Genomic DNA, 18,722 nt, shown 5'->3' with positions numbered 1-18,722 from the left:
TGAGAGATGATATAATATACTTTTCCCTAATTTTTAAAAGTGACGTGGCAAAATGTTGATGTAGATTAACGGAGCGTTATTAAATTGGACGAAAACAAGTAAGGTGTTAATTGAAACTCGTAAAAAAAAAAAAAAAGTAAATAAATTTTGGATATAGAATCGTGGGACTAAAGTGAACTAGTGCATTACTCAGGGAGTAAATACAATATTTCCCAAAAATTAAATCTTTTTTACCTTACATTTTTTGTTCTTCTGCAGTTCTTTGGCTGTGAATTTTATAAGCTTGTGGCATCTAACATAGCAAAACAGTAGGCATGGAAGTGGTGGCTTCGGTTGTTGGTGGAGCAGTGGTAGCAACTGGCCGGTTTCTCTGTGGCCCTATCTATTCTATGATCAAGGACACTATCAAATTCCAATCAAACCTTGACACTTTGGAAAAGGAGATGAAAGGCCTCTTGGCTGTCAAAGAGCAAGTGAGAAATGAAACAGAATTAGCTAAGAGAGAAGGAAAAGTAGTGAAACCTCTAGTTACAAAGTGGGTTGAGGAGGTTGAAGAGCTTCAGCTTAAAGTCGAACAGATTCAACAAGCAGCAAGGCTTTTTAGACGTGCTGTAAATTGTTGTAAGCAATATAGAATAAGAAGGGAAGTGGCAGAAAAGCTCAATGGGATAGAAAGGTTTGTAAAAGCTGGAAATTCCTATCTTGGTGTTGCGACTGTTGGTCATTCAGTGCCAAAGCCAGTGGAGCATATTCGCGGACCTTCAATTCAAGATCAAACAACAGCATCAAAAAATTTAGCTGATACTATGATTCTATTGTCTAATGAAAAAATCCGGACAATTGGTATTTGGGGGATGGGAGGAGTGGGCAAGACTACACTAGTAAGAACCTTGAACAATAATCTCAAGAGTAGTTTAATGCAGCCTTTTGGCATTGTCTTATGGGTTACTTTTTCCCAAAATTTGGACATGAAAAAAGTCCAAAAACAAATAGCTCTGAGATTGAATTTGGAAATAAAAAGGGGAGAAAGTATGGAGGGATTAGCTAATCGACTTTATGAAAGACTTAAAGCGGAGAAAAAATTTTTGCTCATTCTAGATGATGTCTGGGAGAAAATTGATTTGGACAATTTGGGTGTCCCACTGCCTGAAGATCATAAGGGTTCTAAGATCATATTGACAACTCGATTTTTGGATGTTTGTAGGCACATGATGACCGATGTTCAAGTTAAAGTGGCTGTTTTAAATGATGAAGAAGCTTGGCAATTGTTTAGTAGAAATGCAGGGAATGTGGTCAGTTTGGAACACATTAAGCCATTTGCAAAAGCAATTGCTAGAGAATGTTGCGGACTGCCTTTGGCCCTTGTCACCATGGGAGCTGCTATGAGAGAAAAGACAAAACTCGAATTGTGGAAGCATGCCTTAAATGAATTGCAAAGATCAGTGTCTTGTCCACCACACATCGCAGATAAGATCTATAAGCCATTAAAGTGGAGTTACGACTCATTAGAAGGTAACCAAAAAAAAAATTGTTTCCTATTTTGTTCTTTGTTTCCTGAGGACTTCTCAATTCCAATAAGTGAACTCACACAGTGCTGGCTAGCAGAAGATTCGCTAGATGAGCAAGAAAACTACGAGGATTCATTCAATAGAGTAATTGATTTGATTGAAAATCTAAAGGATTCTTGTTTGTTGGAAGATGGTGCCCAAGAGGACACTATAAAGATGCATGACGTTATTCATGATGTTGCTATATGGATTGCGTCATTGTATGAGGATGGATGTAAATCTCTTGTTCGTTCAGGAATTGGCTTGAGCGAGATGTCTGTTGTCGAGCTATCAGATTATGCCAAAAGAGTTTCGTTCATGAATAACGAGATAACAAGGTTGCCAGATTGTGTGGTACAATGTTTAAAGGCCTCCACTTTGCTATTACAAGGTAATCGTCTCCTTGACAGAGTTCCTGAAAGATTTATACAAGGATTTAAAGCACTCAAGGTTTTGAATATGAGTGGAACCCGCATCCAGTCAATGCCACTTTCTCTACTTCAACTTGGTGAACTTCGTGCTCTTCTTTTAGGGGGTTGCTCTAGTCTTCAAGAATTACCCTCATTGGAAGGGCTTAGTAGACTTCAAGTGCTTGAGTTATCTACCACTCATATTAGAGAATTGCCAAGAGGGATGGAAAACTTGAGCAACTTGAAGCAATTCAACCTATCCCACACTAACTAACTAAGAATAATTCAAGCTAGAATTATATCTCGATTGTCTGGTTTAGAGGTTTTGGATATGACACTGAGTGCTTATCGTTTCAATGTGAAGAGAGATGTACAAGAGGAAATGGCATGTTTTGAAGAGCTAAAATGCCTTGAGCGATTACTTGTCCTCTACGTCAGATTAGAGAGAATCACATATTTCAGCTATGAAGATCTTTCTTGGATAGATAGATTAAGACAATTCCACTTTTCTTTCGGCCCAATGGGGAAATTCTTACCAACAAGACATGAAAAAAGGGTGGTGTCTATCAGGTGTCTTGATCTTTGTTCAGGAGAACAGATTGGGCCATTGTTGAGTCATGCAAGTTCTCTCTACTTAGATAACTGTTTGGGACTGAGTGAAATGCTAGAAGACTTGGTAATTAACAGTGTTGGCTGCTTTGCTGGTTTAAAAACTCTTACTATTGAGAATTTTGTGGGTAGTGTATGGCGAGGAGGATGTGCTTCCCACTATGATCTACTACCAAACCTAGAAGAACTTTATCTCCGAGAACTGAATGATGAAAAAAGCATTTCAGAATTGCTTGGCCATCTTGGAATTAGATTTCGTAGACTAAAATTAATTGAAGTGGAGTATTGTTCTGAAATGAAATACCTTCTTTCTTGTGGTTACTTCATTCAAGCCTTGCCAAACCTAGAAGTAATCAAGTTACGGTCATGTGACAAGTTAGTTGAGCTCTTTAGTTATGATTCCATGCAATATATCACTCCAGATCCTGTAGTACCATGCCTACGGATATTGAAATTGGAGTGGCTTCCTCAATTAAGGACTCTTTTGCCGAGAAGAGATATGGCCACTTCTAGAGCAGACTCATGTGTCCATGTGCAATCTTGTTAGGAATCTGCCTCTTACTGACAAAAATGCTGAAAACATAAAAGAAATAGAAGGAGCATCGCATTGGTGGAATGCATTGAAATGGCGGGCTGACACAACCGAATCAAGTCTGCGGCCCTTTTTTCATCCAATTTGAGGCATTTTAAAACCTGGGCAAGTGGGAGTGAATGGGGATAGTGGGAGAGATGTATTGTACAGTGCTTGAGAGTTCTATGTGATTGAGGTGTTCAATATTGCTTTTTGCCTTTGAGTGTGTATAATAATTTATTGTTTGGTTTGTTTGTGAGAATTATTGTATATGTAAGATTTTTTACGTAGTTATTCTACCGACTATAAATTTTCATATCAGTTTATAAGAAATTTTATAGTAAAAATTATAATATCACTAACAACACTCTGTCTTGGGTCAACTAGCGACTTAAAAAGGCTTTTGGATCAACCACACCAAGTATTGCTGGTCCATGAGTGTGCTGATCAGACTTGGGAAGTGTTGAGTATATATATATATATATATATATATATTGGAAAAAAGATGAACCTTTCATAGAGAACAAACAAGACATAGCAGAAGAGCTCAGAGGATACAATCAAAACAGAGAATTCATCTCTGTGAAAAGAATCGATTCAATACAGGCTGGAATCCACTCCTCCCAAGATCTATCAAAATCATGACGAAGGGCATCCCTAGCAAGAGAATGTGCAACAGAGTTTGCCTCTCTTCCAACATGAGAACAATGCCAACAGGAGAAGGAAAGAAGTTCCACCTTAATATCCTCAATAAGCAGCCCAACTCTACTGAGGTTTGAGGTCCTAGAGTTCAGGGCATCACAAACCAGTTTAGCATCCCCTCAAGCCAGACGTTATGAAACCCCATGACTTTGCAAGCTTGACCGCATGGAAGCTGGCCATAGCTTCGGCCACAACGGGATCAACCGTACCCCTCCTTAGTAAACTTTGAGCAGCTCTAACCTTCCCTTCGTGGTCTCGCACAACAATACCCAGACCAAAGCGACCCCTAGTTTTGTCCAAAGCCGCATCGCAATTTACCTTCACCCAGCCCTCCAAAGGTTTTTTCCATAAACAGGGGGCGTCCATCAGAGGCGGCAATTTGTGCACCACCCCAGTGATGAACGGAGAAAAAATCCTCTAAATCTGCCTTTGCTTCCCGCACAACCTCGTCTGGGTGGGAGAAGACCCCATCGTGAAAAAGCTTATTCCTACGGAACCAGATCTTACGAGCAATAGCCACAAACAGTTTAAAATCATCCTTATTGCATCTCAGGAAGAAATCTTCAGCGAGGTGAAAAAAATCAGACTCAAAGCAGCCATGCTTCTGGAAAATCTTAATGCTAGCACCCCACACATCCTTCGCAGAAGGGCACTCCCACAAGATATGAAAAGGGGTCTCAGCTTCTGAATTGCAAACAGGGCACCAAGGTTCCATAATAACCTTACGGTGGAACAAATTCTCTCTTGTAGGAAGCAAATTTTGACAACCCCTCCACATGAAATTTTTCCAAGAATTTGGAACATTCAGAGACCAGATTCCATTCCATACCAAACTCTTACTCTTGCAGACCGAGCTTTCAGTCTTATCCTTGTTTTCTACCTCCATAGCTAGATGATAGGCACTACAGACAGAAAAATCCCCCTTAACAGTACCCCTCCAAATTTGGACATCCGGCTGGTTTGTAGCACTGATTGGAATGGACAGAATTGCCTTAATCTCAACTTCATTAAAAATCGGCTTGAGGAGGTTTACATTCCACCAATAAGAGTCTGGCTCAAACAGCTCACTTACCCTAGCCTCCTCATTCAAAAGAGCCACAGGAGATTGGATCTTATACGTAGAAGGGGTCGGTAGCCATTTGTCCCCTCAAATACGCACACTATTCCCATTACCAATCCGCCAAATCAAGCCCTCCCTTACAAGATCTCTCGATTTAAAAATACTCCGTCAAGCAAAAGAGGATTTATTTCCCAAATTTGCCTAAAGAACCAAGCAATTCGGATAGTATTTTGCCTTCATAATCCGGGCCACCAAACTGTCCGGACTCCCCCATAATCTCCAGCATTGCTTTGCAAGCAAAGCTTGGTTGAAACAGTGAAGATCCCTAAATCCCATCCCACCTTGTGCCTTTGGAGTACCCAGACGTTTCCAACTCTACCAGTGGATCCTAGATTCATTTGATTGGTGTCCCTACCAAAACTTTTGCATGAGGGAGTTAATTTCCGAACAAAGGGTTTTCGGGAGCAAGAAAACGCTCATGTTGTACGTAGGAATAGCTTGTATAACCGCTTTAAGCATAATTTCCTTGCCAGCCTGGGAGAGAAAATTGAGCTTCCAATCTTGTAACCTCGACCAGGCACGATCCTTGATGCTTCAAACAGCACTAATTCTAGATTTACCAACTAAAGCCGGTAAACCCAAATACGTATCGAACCGTTGGGAAGAAGGGATCCCCGCCACACTCAAAATTTGATCTTGCATCTCCTTCGGAGTGTTACGACTAAAGAAAATAGCGGTTTTCTCCTTATTCAGCCTTTGCCCCAACACTTGCTCATAAATGCTCAAGATTCCAAATAATCTGTTCCAATGAGTCATATCCGCCTTCTAGAATAAGAGACTGTCATCTGCAAAAAATAAGTGATTAACACGGGGTCCTTGTTTAGAAGTAGGGATCCCCAAGAGGTCACCCTCAGAATCAGCTCTTGACAGTTGGGAACTCAGAGCTTCAGCACATAGAAGGAAAAGGTAGCGTGAAATGGGGTCACCCTACCGAATCCCCTGCGAAAGCCAAATTTTGCCTACAAGATTGCCATTAACCAACACGGAGTAACTTGTCTTACGGACACACATCGTAGTTAACTTCACCCACTCCCTTGCAAACCCCATTTTGGACATGACTGCCTCCAAAAAATTCCACTCTATCTTGTCGTAGGTTTTACTCATGTCAAGCTTAACCACCATGAAACCCTTCTTACTGTACATGTGAGAGTGCATAGTGTGTAAGGTTTCATAGGTAGCCAAAATGTTGTCCGTAATTAATCTCCCCGGAATGAAGGCACTTTGAGTCGGAGAGATGATATCCGGTAGTAAGGGTTTCAACCTGTTAGCAAGCACTTTGGAAATAATTTTGTATAGGACATTGCAAAGGCTTATAGGCCTAAAATCAGAGACACAAGCAGCATAAGCATTCTTTGGAATAAGAGATATGTAAGTGAAATTCAAATCTGTATTTAGAATTCCAGAATTAAGAGAAGTAAGAATTGCTTGGCAAACCTCATCCCCCACAACAGGCCAATTCTCTTGGAAAAAACCGGCAAAGTACCCGTCCGGTCCGGGAGCCTTCAAGGGAGACATCTGGAAAATAGCATCTCTTATTTCTTCATAGGTGAACGTTTGAGTAAGGTGGGTGTTCATAGCATGAGTTATTCGGCTTTCAACTCCTCTTAAGCATTGACTTATGTCTCCTGTTGGTTCCGAGGTGTACATCTTGGTGAAATAATTTGTAAAAGCTTGTTGAATCTCCTCTTCCCTTTCCCACACGCAGCCCCCCTATCAATAATTTTTTCTATCATATTCCGCTTTCTCTGTTGGTTGGCACTTGCGTGGAAAAACTTAGTATTTCTATCTCCATTCTTCAGCTATCTCCATTCTTCAGCCACAGTTCTTTTGACTTTTGCTGCCACCTAATAGTTTCCTGTTCTAGCAACAAATGGATTTCCTCTTTAAGAGTCCCCACTTGCTGCCCATCATAGTCATCCTCCACTCCTTGTAACAAAGCCAACAGTTCGGTTTTCTTCTTTATCTCCAACTCAGCAGATTTTAATGTGTTGTTATTCCAGTGGGTCAACTCCTCCTTACAAGAATTCAACTTTTGGTTCAGAAGCTGCCACTTGCTCCCTTGATAAGCCCTCACATGCCAAACTTTCTTAAGGCTTCGTTTGGCAAAAGCCATGGCCCAGACCCTGTTCACTTTTGACCTTTTGACCATCAAACTTTGAACTTTTAAAGTCAATATTTTACATACTTTGACTATATTGCCCTTATCTTTCTCTGGCCACTTTTTGAGTTTTTTTTTCCTGAAAATGCCCAAATCACTGAAACAGGCGTCCCAGACCCTGTTCTCCATCCTTCACTTTTTGATTTTTTTTTCCTTGAAACGTGAAGATCCTTCAAAGCCAAAACAAAAACTCCAAGAAAAATGGCGTTACTTTTGAACCAGCAAAAGGTTCAGGAACAAAACGCTTTTCTTTTCTGTTTTGCTCTATGGGTATTTTTCAACAAGCGATCCAAGAAATGTTCTAATCTGGCCAGCTTTTGTGTGATAGACAAGAAAAATAAACAATGTGTATAAAGCTCCCTCACCCTATGGACGACACTCATCACCCTCTCCAAGACACCCACCCACCCATCCCTTCCTTCTCTTCCATCACAGACAAGATCACAGACACCGATGCGGCCGCCACCATCGCGAACGCCGATAACTGCTCAAGCAGTAGGAAATGCAAGGGCAAAGGAGGCCCCGACAACAAGAAGTTCAGGTACCGTGGAGTCTGGCAGCGGAGTTGGGGCAAATGGGTAGCCGAGATCCGAGAGCCACGCAAGCGTACATGCAAGTGGCTCGGCACTTTCACCACCGCCGAGGACGCCGCTCGTGCCTATGACCGCACCGCCATCATCCTCTACGGCTCAAGGGCTCAGCTCAATCTCCAGCCCTCTAGCGGTTCCTCGTCCCACTCCTGCTCCTCCACACGTGGCACCTCCTCCTCGTCTTCAACTCAAACCCTCCGCCCTCTTCTCCCTCGCCCCTCTGGGTTTCTTTTGCGTATTTATATTTTTGACAGAGAGAGAGAGGATGCAAGTTTGGGGGTGGGGGTGAGACGGGCTCACAAGGGATGGGTGTTTGACTCGTGAAGGAGAAGACACGGAGATGGAGAGGGAGCTGGAGGAAAAGAGAAACTACGCTGGATATTTTGGGAGAAACAACTGAAGGGTAAAAGTATAATTTCACATCAGGAAAAGGACAATAACAGTGTCTAGGCCGGGCTCATGCCTTTCGCCAAACACCACCTTAATGATATTTTTGTATTCCTTATGAAGTGACCAATGAGCTTCAAATTTGAATGACCTCCCCTTGCGCCTCCTACTACCATGCCCATGCAAACGCATGATAATAGGAGCATGGTCAGAACTGAAAGCTGCCTCCACTGACACAGCCACATCCGGAAATTGGATTCACCACGATGCATTTGTCACTACTCGATCAAGGCGTTCTTGCACGAAGTCCAACCCATCCCTTCCATTATTCCACGTAAATTTTGGTCTCTTAGCACCTAGATCAGCAAGTTTGCAGAAGGCCAAAGTGCTTCTAAAAGCTTCCATTAGAACCCTCGCCCTAACAGCCCCACCTTGTTTCTCATCAGCGCAAAGAATTTCATTAAAATCCCCAAAGCATAGCCATGGTTCCGGGGCCAGAGAAGCAAGGTAGCGCAGAAGGGCCAACGCCCCCTGTCTCTTGTGCGCAACCGGATGGCCGTAGAAGCCGGTCATCTTCCAAGAGGCACCTCCGTTAACAGGCTTAATTTTAGCATTAATATGCCGCCTACTAAAATTCTGAATTTTCAAAACCACCTCCTCATTCCAAAGCAAAGCAAGGCCACCACTTCTCCCAACGCAGCCCACAACAAACATATTGCAAAAACTCGTACTAGTTTTAATTCTCTCCATATTTTTTTGGTTTTTTTTTGTTTCCATGAGGAAAGCCACATTGGGTTTCTTGACCTTGATGATTTGACACAGGTCTTTGACTGCCCGAGGGTTCCCAAGCCCTCGGTAGTTCCAACTTAAAATTATCATTGCAGTTGGCAGGAATGATTAACAGCTGCCGCCAATCCCAACCATTTGTTTCGTTCCCTTCTCACTTTCTTCTTCACTTCCCCTTCTCACTTTCTTCTTCACTTCCCCTTCATCCTTTCTCCCCCATGATTTCCTCTTCCCAACCAGAGAAATTAACTCAGTCTGTAGAGTACAGTTCTGGCCAGCACTAGCCTTTCTCTTCCAAGTCAGGCGTTGGGTTGGCGACTGAACGTGAACCCCCACATGGGTTTCATCCAACCCCTTCACCAAAGGAGTTGTAACTGTCTGTTGGGCGCCCACTGCACACCAGCCCATGCTAGTATCTGGTCCGCACTCATTCCGTGAGGGCCACCCCAATTCTCCTGATTCCGTCATTTGCAAAACTGCAGTTTCTGAGATGCCCATAAAAAGCACACTCTTCATAGGGTAGGACATGCCAGCTCACAATTTTCCCCCCAAGGGGGTTATTGGAAGCCAGCACCTCGTTTGGTGTTTCTTCCATCCCTTTTAGTGGGGAATCTTTTGCATTAATCAAAGTCCGTTCGCCCACCTTATCCTTGCCTCCCACAACATTCTCCCTGTAATTCGTCAGGTTTGTCTGGCCATTAGGGACCCCATTTCCGATCAAAATATTCGCGGAGGTATGGGAATCAGTAGAAAATTTCCCAAAAGGAGCGTTTTCCCCAACAACCGGATCCACCCTACCGCAGCCAGTAGCCACCAAGGGGTTGAGCTACCACCAGAATCGCCAGGACTACGGCTGGAGGTGGACCAAGAACCCAGTTCCTGCTTTTGCTGTGTTTCGGGTGTACCAGATCCCCTACGCCTCCTTTCCTCAAACCGCCTCTCATTTTTCTCCCCCTGCCACACAGACCTTCGAACTAGAGTGGGGACCCGCAGCCAGGGGCCGTATTGCTTACTGGGTTCTTGGGTTTTGCTTCCGTTTCGTTTCAAGCATCTAACACTCCCATGACGGATGACCCCACAATCAAAACAAAAGCGCGGAAGCCGTTCATACTGAAAGGCAATCCGCGTCTCCTTTCCTTGTATTTTCAGAACTCTTCCCCGTGACAAAGGCTTTGCCAAATCAAGCTTAACGCGAACATGTAGAAATTCTTCCCACCCTATGCCATCTACATCCGTATCCACCTCCTCCACGGTGCCCATGGTTGACCCGATTTGAAAACCAACAGCCTGATTCATGCAAGCCAAAGGGAGATTTAACATTCTGACCCAAAAGGTCTCCTTGTCGAAATGAATTGTTGCCGGGGAACTCATCCCGTCAAACTCTTCTACAGAGAATATGCTACCATCAAAAAACCAAGGCCTCCCTTCTAACACTCTATTCTTATCACAGGCATGTTCAAAATCTATAAGAAAGAGGTTTTCTCCCAAAACTTTAAAGGTAAGGGACCCCGAAGGCCTCCAACCCCTTAACAGTGTACGTCTAATAATCTCTTTGTTAACAAAACGATCAGCCAACAGCTTTCCAACCAAACAAGATTGACCACGCAACACATTCCTTCCACGACCTGTTTTTCAAGCTCCACCACTTCACTCTCTTCTTCCAGAAGGGAAAAAGTTTCCCACATCTTTGTCAACTCCTCTGCCATGATCAAAAGCAGCGCACTGCGTTCCTCTCAATAGATGGCTCACCTTCACAGTCTGCACGAGACTAGAAGCAAGTTTTCTTCTCCTCTAGGTTTTTTCGAGACCTAGAGAGCGGTTTTCGACCTTTAGTTCAACTACATGTAATCAATTGCTGGGTCTGTCTTGAATATATATGTGTGAGTCTAAATAAGTAGAGTCTCACAACGAAAATATGCAAGAAGTGTGAGTGATTAACATAACATTGTAGGACTTGGACCAGCCGAACCTATAAACTTAAACTTTTAGATTGTGTCATGTGTGGTGTCTCAACATGTTATATTATGGAGTCATTAAATTTATACTCTTCAAGTATCAATCTTCCTAACAAGTGATATCAAAGCCATAGTTAGCTCCGAAGATCAAGTTAGTTTGGTATTCAAGGAATATGATTGGTGATTTTTTTCTTGAAGCATTGATGGTCGGAGGAGAGAACGGAAACATGTCGAGGAGGTCGTTTTCATATTAAATGGGAACCTTCCTATGTTTGGATCAGTGAAAACTGGACAGGGGTTTTCTTAGTGGATAATTCGGTGGCAATAATATTAGTATGATTATAGAAATATGTGAAATAAGATAAATGCTTCGCTTCCTAATTTATTTATTTAATTTTTCAAATGATGTGTCACAACGTGATTTATTATTTTGAAAAATGTGTCACTAATACATCATTTATGGAGCAAATTTTTTAATTTTTTTTTTTAAGGATTAATGTAGCATTCCTCTTGAAATTAATAAATCACTGAAAACTGGAGAGTCCGGATCAACAAAACAACGCATGCAAATGATTTTAGGAGAAGGGCATAATAATAAACTGACGGCTCCATTGCGTCAATTACGCTAATTTTCATGGAATTTCGATGAGGTTTATCATATTGCTCATTTTTATATGGACAGAGTTTTCTTCTAAACTGGCTTGGAGAAATTTCCTCCAACCTAGTCTATAAAAGTGACATGTGTTCCTTGAACATGTAAAAAACACGTGTTTTTTTTAATAGCAGGGACAAAGTTTGAATAAATTTTATTAAAAACTCATGTGCACCTCACATATTATTAAAAAAAAAAAAATGATACATGTCACTTTTATAAACTAGGTTGAAGGAAGAGGACCCAGTTTGAAGGAAAACTTTATCATTTTTATATCGTCCATTATTGGCTGTCATAAAAAAATAAATAAATAAATAACATAAAACGACTTTAATTATAAGCATTTGCTTTGTAATGGAAGTGAGGGGTGGTGAAGATGATGGAGGGACCCTTTTTTCTAAATAAGAGGTATATAATGATTTCATTGTTAAAAAATTAAAAATAAATAAATATTGGTTAGAATTTGTTGGAAGTGCAAATAAAAATGCAAAGTTAAAGAAAACATGCAAGAAGGTTGTACACGTTTTTTTCTAATTAATTCTACCATTTTGGCCCAGCTTTCTTTTACTTTAATTAGCTTAGTAAATTATGTATGCCTTATAAGTCAAAAGAATATTTGTTAAGTTGCAACCTTATTAGACTTTATGATTTTTAGTTTTAGCTCTTAAGTGCTAGCCACCTTTGCGGACTTTGTAACCATAGTATTAAGTGTTATAATTATTAGAGCAACTTTTATTGACTTTTAGTAAGCAAGTTAGGTGCATCTATTTTAGGCTTTAATATGTAGCAACTTAATGAGTTGCTTTTATTGACTTTTGTAAGTTAGTAATGTATGTGTTCACATGTAAGAAATCCTTATATAAGGATATTATGTACGTTAAATTAAGTAAGCAATTAACAAGAAGAAGCAAGTGGGAAGCTTGATATTTTCTCTTCAATATTAAAGTATTGTAATTCAATCTTGTCTTTTGTTCTTTTTGTTCTTTTTGAGTGTCTGTGCATTTGGATATTGGTTTGTAAACTTATTCCCAACAGAATTGTCAAGTCAATAATGTGCTCCTTCAATATATATACAGAAATTGAGAGGGACTGGACTTGGAGTGGAGCCATAAGCCATTGACAAAGCCAAATTGATGTTGGCCTTTCAAGTAGGGGGAGCCTCGCATAGAAGATAGTTATCTCTTCGTAACTTGAGAGTTAAGGGTTTCTCAATTTCTCCTCTGCCTCCATCGTCTCTCACTGCCTATCGGCTCCACCACAGTGCTTTTATTAACTTTTGTAAGTTAGTAATGTATGTGTTCACATGTAAGAAATCCTTCTATAACGATATTATGTACGTTAGATTAAGTAAGCAATTAACAAGAAGAAGCAAGTGAGAAGCTTGATATTTTCTCTTCAATATTAAAGTATTGTAATTCACTCTTGTCTTTTGTTCTTTCTGTTCTTTTTTAGTGTCCGTGTATTTGGGTATTGGCTTATAAACTTATTCCCAACAGAATTGTCAAGTCAATAATGTGCTCCTTCAATATATAGACAGAAATTGAGAGGGACTGGGAGTGGAGCCATGAGCCATTGACAAAGCCAAATTGATGTTGGCCTTTCAAGTTGGGGGAGCCTCCCATAGAAGATAGTTATCTCTTCGTAACTTGAGGGTTAAGGGTTTCTCAATTTCTCCTCTGCCTCCATTGTCTCTCTCACTGCCTATCGGCTCCACCACAGTGCTTTTATTGACTTTTGTAAGTTAGTAATGTATGTGTTCACATGTAAGAAATCCTTATATAAGGATATTATATACGTTAGATTAAGTAAGCAATTAACAAGAAGAAGCAAGTGGAAGCTTGATATTTTCTCTTCAATATTAAAGTATTGTAATTCAATCTTGTCTTTTGTTCTTTCTGTTCTTTTTGAGTGTCCGTGTATTTGGGTATTGACTTGTAAACTTATTCCAAACAGAATTGTCAAGTCAATAATGTGATCCTTCAATATATAGACAAAAATTGAGAGGGACTGGACTTGAAGTGGAGCCATGAGCCATCGACAAAGCCAAATTGATGTTGGCCTTTCAAGTAGGGGGAGCCTCCCATAGAAGATAGTTATCTCTTCATAACTTGAGGGTTAAGGGTTTCTCAATTTCTCCTCTGCCTCCATCGTCTCTCTTACTGCCTATCGGCTCCACCACAGTCCCCCCGACATCAAAAGGTCCTACTCCATCGGCATATATATGTGTGTGTATGTATATAGTTTGTTTGATTTTGTTTGACTTTCTGCTGAGCTTTTTTGTTCATATTTTTCTGGTTTTCCTTTATTTGGGTTTTGTTCATATTTTGTTCGGATCTAATATTGTATTGGTTGGTTAGAAAAGTGAGGAAGATAAACAAATATTTTATAGTTTTTAGTTTGATGAAAGCTAAGATCGCCAATTAGTTTGGATCTTAGTTTAAGACGCTTTGAAAGTTAATCAGTTTAAGTGCAGCTGCTGATATTAGTTTATGGTGTTTAGTTTAAAACTTTGACCCAATTAATAATAGCCAACATCACCGATTAAGTAGATCGAGGTGGTGGAGTAATGTTAGTAGGGCTGGCAATTTTGACACAACCCGCGAACCTGACACGAACACGGCACGAAGTTAACAGGTATTGGGTTTGGGCTTATCGGGTTTAGGTCTTAATCGGGTCTACCCGATTAAGACGCGATTAAATTCGAGTTTGGCAGGTCGACCCGACGGGTCCACGGGTTGACCCGCCAGACACGTTTAATAAATGGGTCAACCGGGTTTGGCGGGTCAGCTGGGTCTCGGGTGACCCGCTAGACCCATTTAATTTTTTTTAATTTTTTTTTTAAAAAAAACCTATGTCTAAGTTCTAACTAAGTTAACCCTAACACTTACTGACTCACTCACGACTTCACTTCACTCTTCACTTCGCGGCTTCACTTCACTGGCCTATTCCTTATTTTTCTGTTACTTTATCTATGCGGGTCTATATATTAAAACATTCTCTTTTAAATCATTATTTATATATTAAAACATTCTCTTTTAAAACTTTTTATTCTTCTTGAACGGTTAAGATAAATTTGACTAGTCCTTTAGCCCAAGAGATCCCTTTATTCAATTATTTTTTTCCAATTTTGATTAAGGGTTTTTTTTATAAAAAATAAAAAATAAAAATAAAAATAAAAAATAAAAAATAAAAACTAAAAAACGGTGTCGGGTCGGGCCGTGTTACCTGTTTAGCGCACTAGTCGTGTCGGGTCGTGTCTACCCGATATGACCCGGTTATGCTAAACGGGTTAAGCGGGTCGTATCGGGTTACCCATATATTTTCCTTGTTATAATCGTGTTAGACCCGCTAACCCGTTTAGCTAAACGGGTCGTGTTCGTGTTTCGGGTAATCGGGTCGCGGGTCTTAACGGGCCCTAATCGGGTCTACCCGGTTACCCGTTTTGCCAGCCCTAAATGTTAGAAAGATGACTCTTATGCTTGTTCATATTCCTTGTTTTAATTTTCATGTAATTTTTTTAGGGTAAAGTTTATGTACCCAATTGATAATGTTTCTCCAAACTTTCAATTGTAAAAACTACTAAAATATTGTCAATGTTCTCCAATGACAAAACTATTCTTAGTAAAATAAAAATAAAAAATATACTAAAAATTTTATAAAAAAAATCCTTTTTATTAGAAAAAAATTAAAAAATTTCGATTTTTTTTTTTTTAAAAAAAATTGTTTTAAAAATTTTCTAAATAAATTTTTTTGTTTTTTTTTTTAAAAAAAAATCGTTTAAAAAAATAAAAACTTTTGTTATTTTTAAAAAATAAAAAATTTCGTTATTTTAAAAAAAAATATTTCGTTTTAAAATAAATAAAATTTATTATTTCAGGTATATTTTCTAATTTATAAGGATATTTTTGTCTTATTGAGAAATTTATAGGGATATTTTTATCTTTTTGGTAGCCTTGGTGGACATTGACAATTGTTTGGTAGTTTGGAGAGACATTGTCACAATTGAAAGTTTAGGGTAAATATTGTCAATTGGGTGGTAGTTTGAGGGGATATGTGGACTTTACCCATGTAACCCAATGATAATGTCCCCCAAACTAATGTTAGAGACTCTTATCTTCCTTGATATTCCTTGTTTTAATTTTCATGTAAAGTAAAGTCAACTTACTCTCTTAAACTGCCATCCAATTGATAATGTTTCCCAAACTTTCAATTATGACAATATCTCTCAAACTATCAAAATATTATTAATGTAAAACAATGGTGAAACTATCCTTAGTAAAATAAAAATACAAAAAATACAAATTTTCTTTTTTTAAAAAAAAACAATCCTTTTTATAAGAAAAAAATTAAAAAAAATTTGATTTTTTATAAAGATAAAAAAATTTCTTTTTTTTTTTTTAAAAAAAAAAATTGTTTTAAAATTTTTTTAAATAAAAATTTCTGTTTAAAAAATATAAATTTTCTTTTTTAAAAAAATTAAAATTTTCGTTATTTAAAAAAAATCATTTTTTATTTTTTTAATTAAAATTTTCTTTTTAAAAAAACTAAAAACTATTTTTTTTTCAAATTTATAGGGATATTTTTGTCTTATTTTGAAATCTATAAGGGTATTTTTATCTTTTTGGTAGCCTTGAGAAGACATTAACAATGTTTTGATAGTTTGGGAGCTAGGGACATTTTAATTGAAAGTTTGGAGGGATATTGTCAAGACTCAATTGGGTGGAAGTTTGGGGGAGATACTTCACCCAATTTTTTATTTCCCTTTCTTTTTCCATGATTTGAATAAAATAAAAAAGCAAAGCCAAACAAAATTTTAAAATTATTTTAATAAAATATATTTTTTGTTCCCCAAAAAAAAGTAAAAATAATTTTTTTTAGATTTTAATTTTTGAAAAAAAAAAAAATTAAAATGTTAATGTAGATTAACGAGCATTATTAAATTGGACGAAAACACAAGGAAGAAGTTATTTTATTTTATTTTTGGTAAGAAGGAAGATTTTAATTGAAACTCCTGAAAACCTTAAATATTTCATTTTAGATTTAGAAACCAGGGACTAAACTAAATTGATCATGGAAAGTAATTGAGCTCTGATACCAACTGATGCCGCCTGACTTGGTGGGATGCAAAGAAGCAGTAACAAGAAGAACGGATAAATAATTCGTAGATCTTGAGTCTATCAATGATCTAAGAACTCTTCTCAAAACTATAGATTCTATTTATGGTTCAAGGAAAAATATGAAGAAAACTCACCTATGAGTAATTCTTATTAGAGAAAACAGATCAATTAATATAAAACTGATTTCTCTTGAGGCTATAAGCATATATTTATAGCCCAAAATGCTAAACCTAATAAAATATGACATAACTACCCCCAAAACCATAAACCTAATAAAATAACGAAATAAAGACTCGCAAAACCTTAACCCTAATAAAATAACAACATAAAGTTGGTTTAAATAATAAAAAAGCAAAAATAACATATTGACTCCCCACGTGCGCTCGATCGCAGGCACGCGTGTAATCGATCGCACTTCCAGGAACCATTGCAATCGATCATGCGCTCGTTCACAGGATCGAGCGTAGTATTAGAATGTGTGTTCTGCGATCTGCATCACGGTGCATCGATCATGCATGTATCCACCATTTTCACTGTTATATATTAGTGCGATGTGCACAAATTTATAGTCTTTGTAATATTAGTCGCTTTATGTGAAAGGATCATAATTTTCAACAAATTTTTTAAAATTATAGATTTTTAAATTATGTATTATATATATATATATATATATTAATTATCAAAACGCTTAGAAAATATTACATATTAAAAATGTGGCATATTATGAAAATAATCAAAAAGAATTTCTCCCCAAAATGTTTCTTCTTCACTTTTGTAAAAACATTTTTTCATAAAATCAAAAAATAATTTTTAACTCACCTATACGCACCTCAGCCAATGGGTTACTCGAAACTTCAAATGTTGTTATTTTCTGGAGAGATTTACAGCTGCGTCATAGAAAGGAATGGAGAGAAGTTAAGAGCGTAGCTAGCTTACAGTATATTAACCAACGATCACCAACTCTAGCGGCTTTCTCTGTAGGTGAAAGAATGGGAAAGGCCGTGCAATTTCGTTATATTTGTTCAATCATGCATGTTTGGTCAAATAACTTTTTATAAAGATTAAAGCGTCTTAGCCAAATGGAAAATTAAAGGAGACTAGTACAAGACTTGATTGATTGAGGTTAGGGGACCCAAATATAGTTAGGGGTGGGCAAAAACCCGCCCAACCCGAAGACCCGCCCTGCCCCAAACCGCACGGGTTTTGTGCGTATTTTTGCAGGTTTGGGTAGGATTTATCCAACCCATGCGGGGTGGGGCGGGTTGCGGGTATAAGAATTTTTTCCTTGCGGGTACCCGCCCCGCCCCGATCCAACCCGCATTAGTATAAAAAGGAAAAAACCCTAGGTTAACCTCTCTCTATTTTGTTCGGCCACCTCTCTCCCTTAGTCCCTCTCTTGTTCTCTCGCTCTCTCTTCGTCTCTTTCGCTCTCTCGTTCTCTTGCTCTCTCTTCGTCTCTCTTGTTCTCTCTCGTTAGTGGCTCTCTCTCCATCTCTCATCTACACCGCCCTCCACCTCCTCAAATGCTGCTGCACCGCTCCCACCTCCACAAACTACAATTCAGATATTTTTCTCTCTCTAGACCTCTTTCATGAATGGGATCCAAGAGATCTCTTGATAAATTCATCAATCTGATGTTGGGTTGTTTGTTCAAACAAATAAATTTTCGTTTCCATTGTTTATAGGTTCTGGTGTTGGGTTGTGGTTGTGTAGGAGGAAAAGAAATCTGCAGAACAAGAGAGACGAAAATGGAGGAGAAAAAACAAGACGAAAATGGAGGAAAAGAACCCAACCCGCACAACTCGCACGACCCGGACAACCCGTAGACGATTTCCCTACCCTGCAGCGCCCGAACCCGCGCGGATGTTGCTCATTGTGCTCGGGCGGCAGGTTGGAAATCCCAGAACCCGCAAGGTGCGGGGCAGGTGGAAAAAAGTCTAATCCCCGCCCCGCCCTGTGCCCAGCCTTAGATATAGTTATTGTGCTCTCATTTTCTTAAGGGTTTCCCAATTTATCCTCGGCCTCTATCTCTCTCGCTGACGATTGGCTCTACTACAGTCCCCCCCTGATATTAAGAGGTACTCGATCGGCACCTCAAACTTGATATATATATATTCT

The 18,722-nt window shown here is 39.0% G+C and overlaps 1 pseudogene; it reads left to right on the top strand.

Moving 5' to 3' along the window:
• The first annotated feature begins 314 nt into the window (after positions 1 to 314).
• On the top strand, positions 315 to 3,324 carry LOC132173915 (disease resistance protein At4g27190 pseudogene; annotated as a pseudogene).
• Positions 3,325 to 18,722: the final 15,398 nt, after the last annotated feature.

Source organism: Corylus avellana, chromosome 3 (assembly GCF_965113065.1).
Source record: "Corylus avellana chromosome 3, dhCorAvel1.hap1.2, whole genome shotgun sequence".
In the NCBI taxonomy this organism is placed as follows: Eukaryota; Viridiplantae; Streptophyta; class Magnoliopsida; order Fagales; family Betulaceae; genus Corylus; species Corylus avellana.
This window is presented reverse-complemented; position numbering and strand designations above follow the sequence as displayed.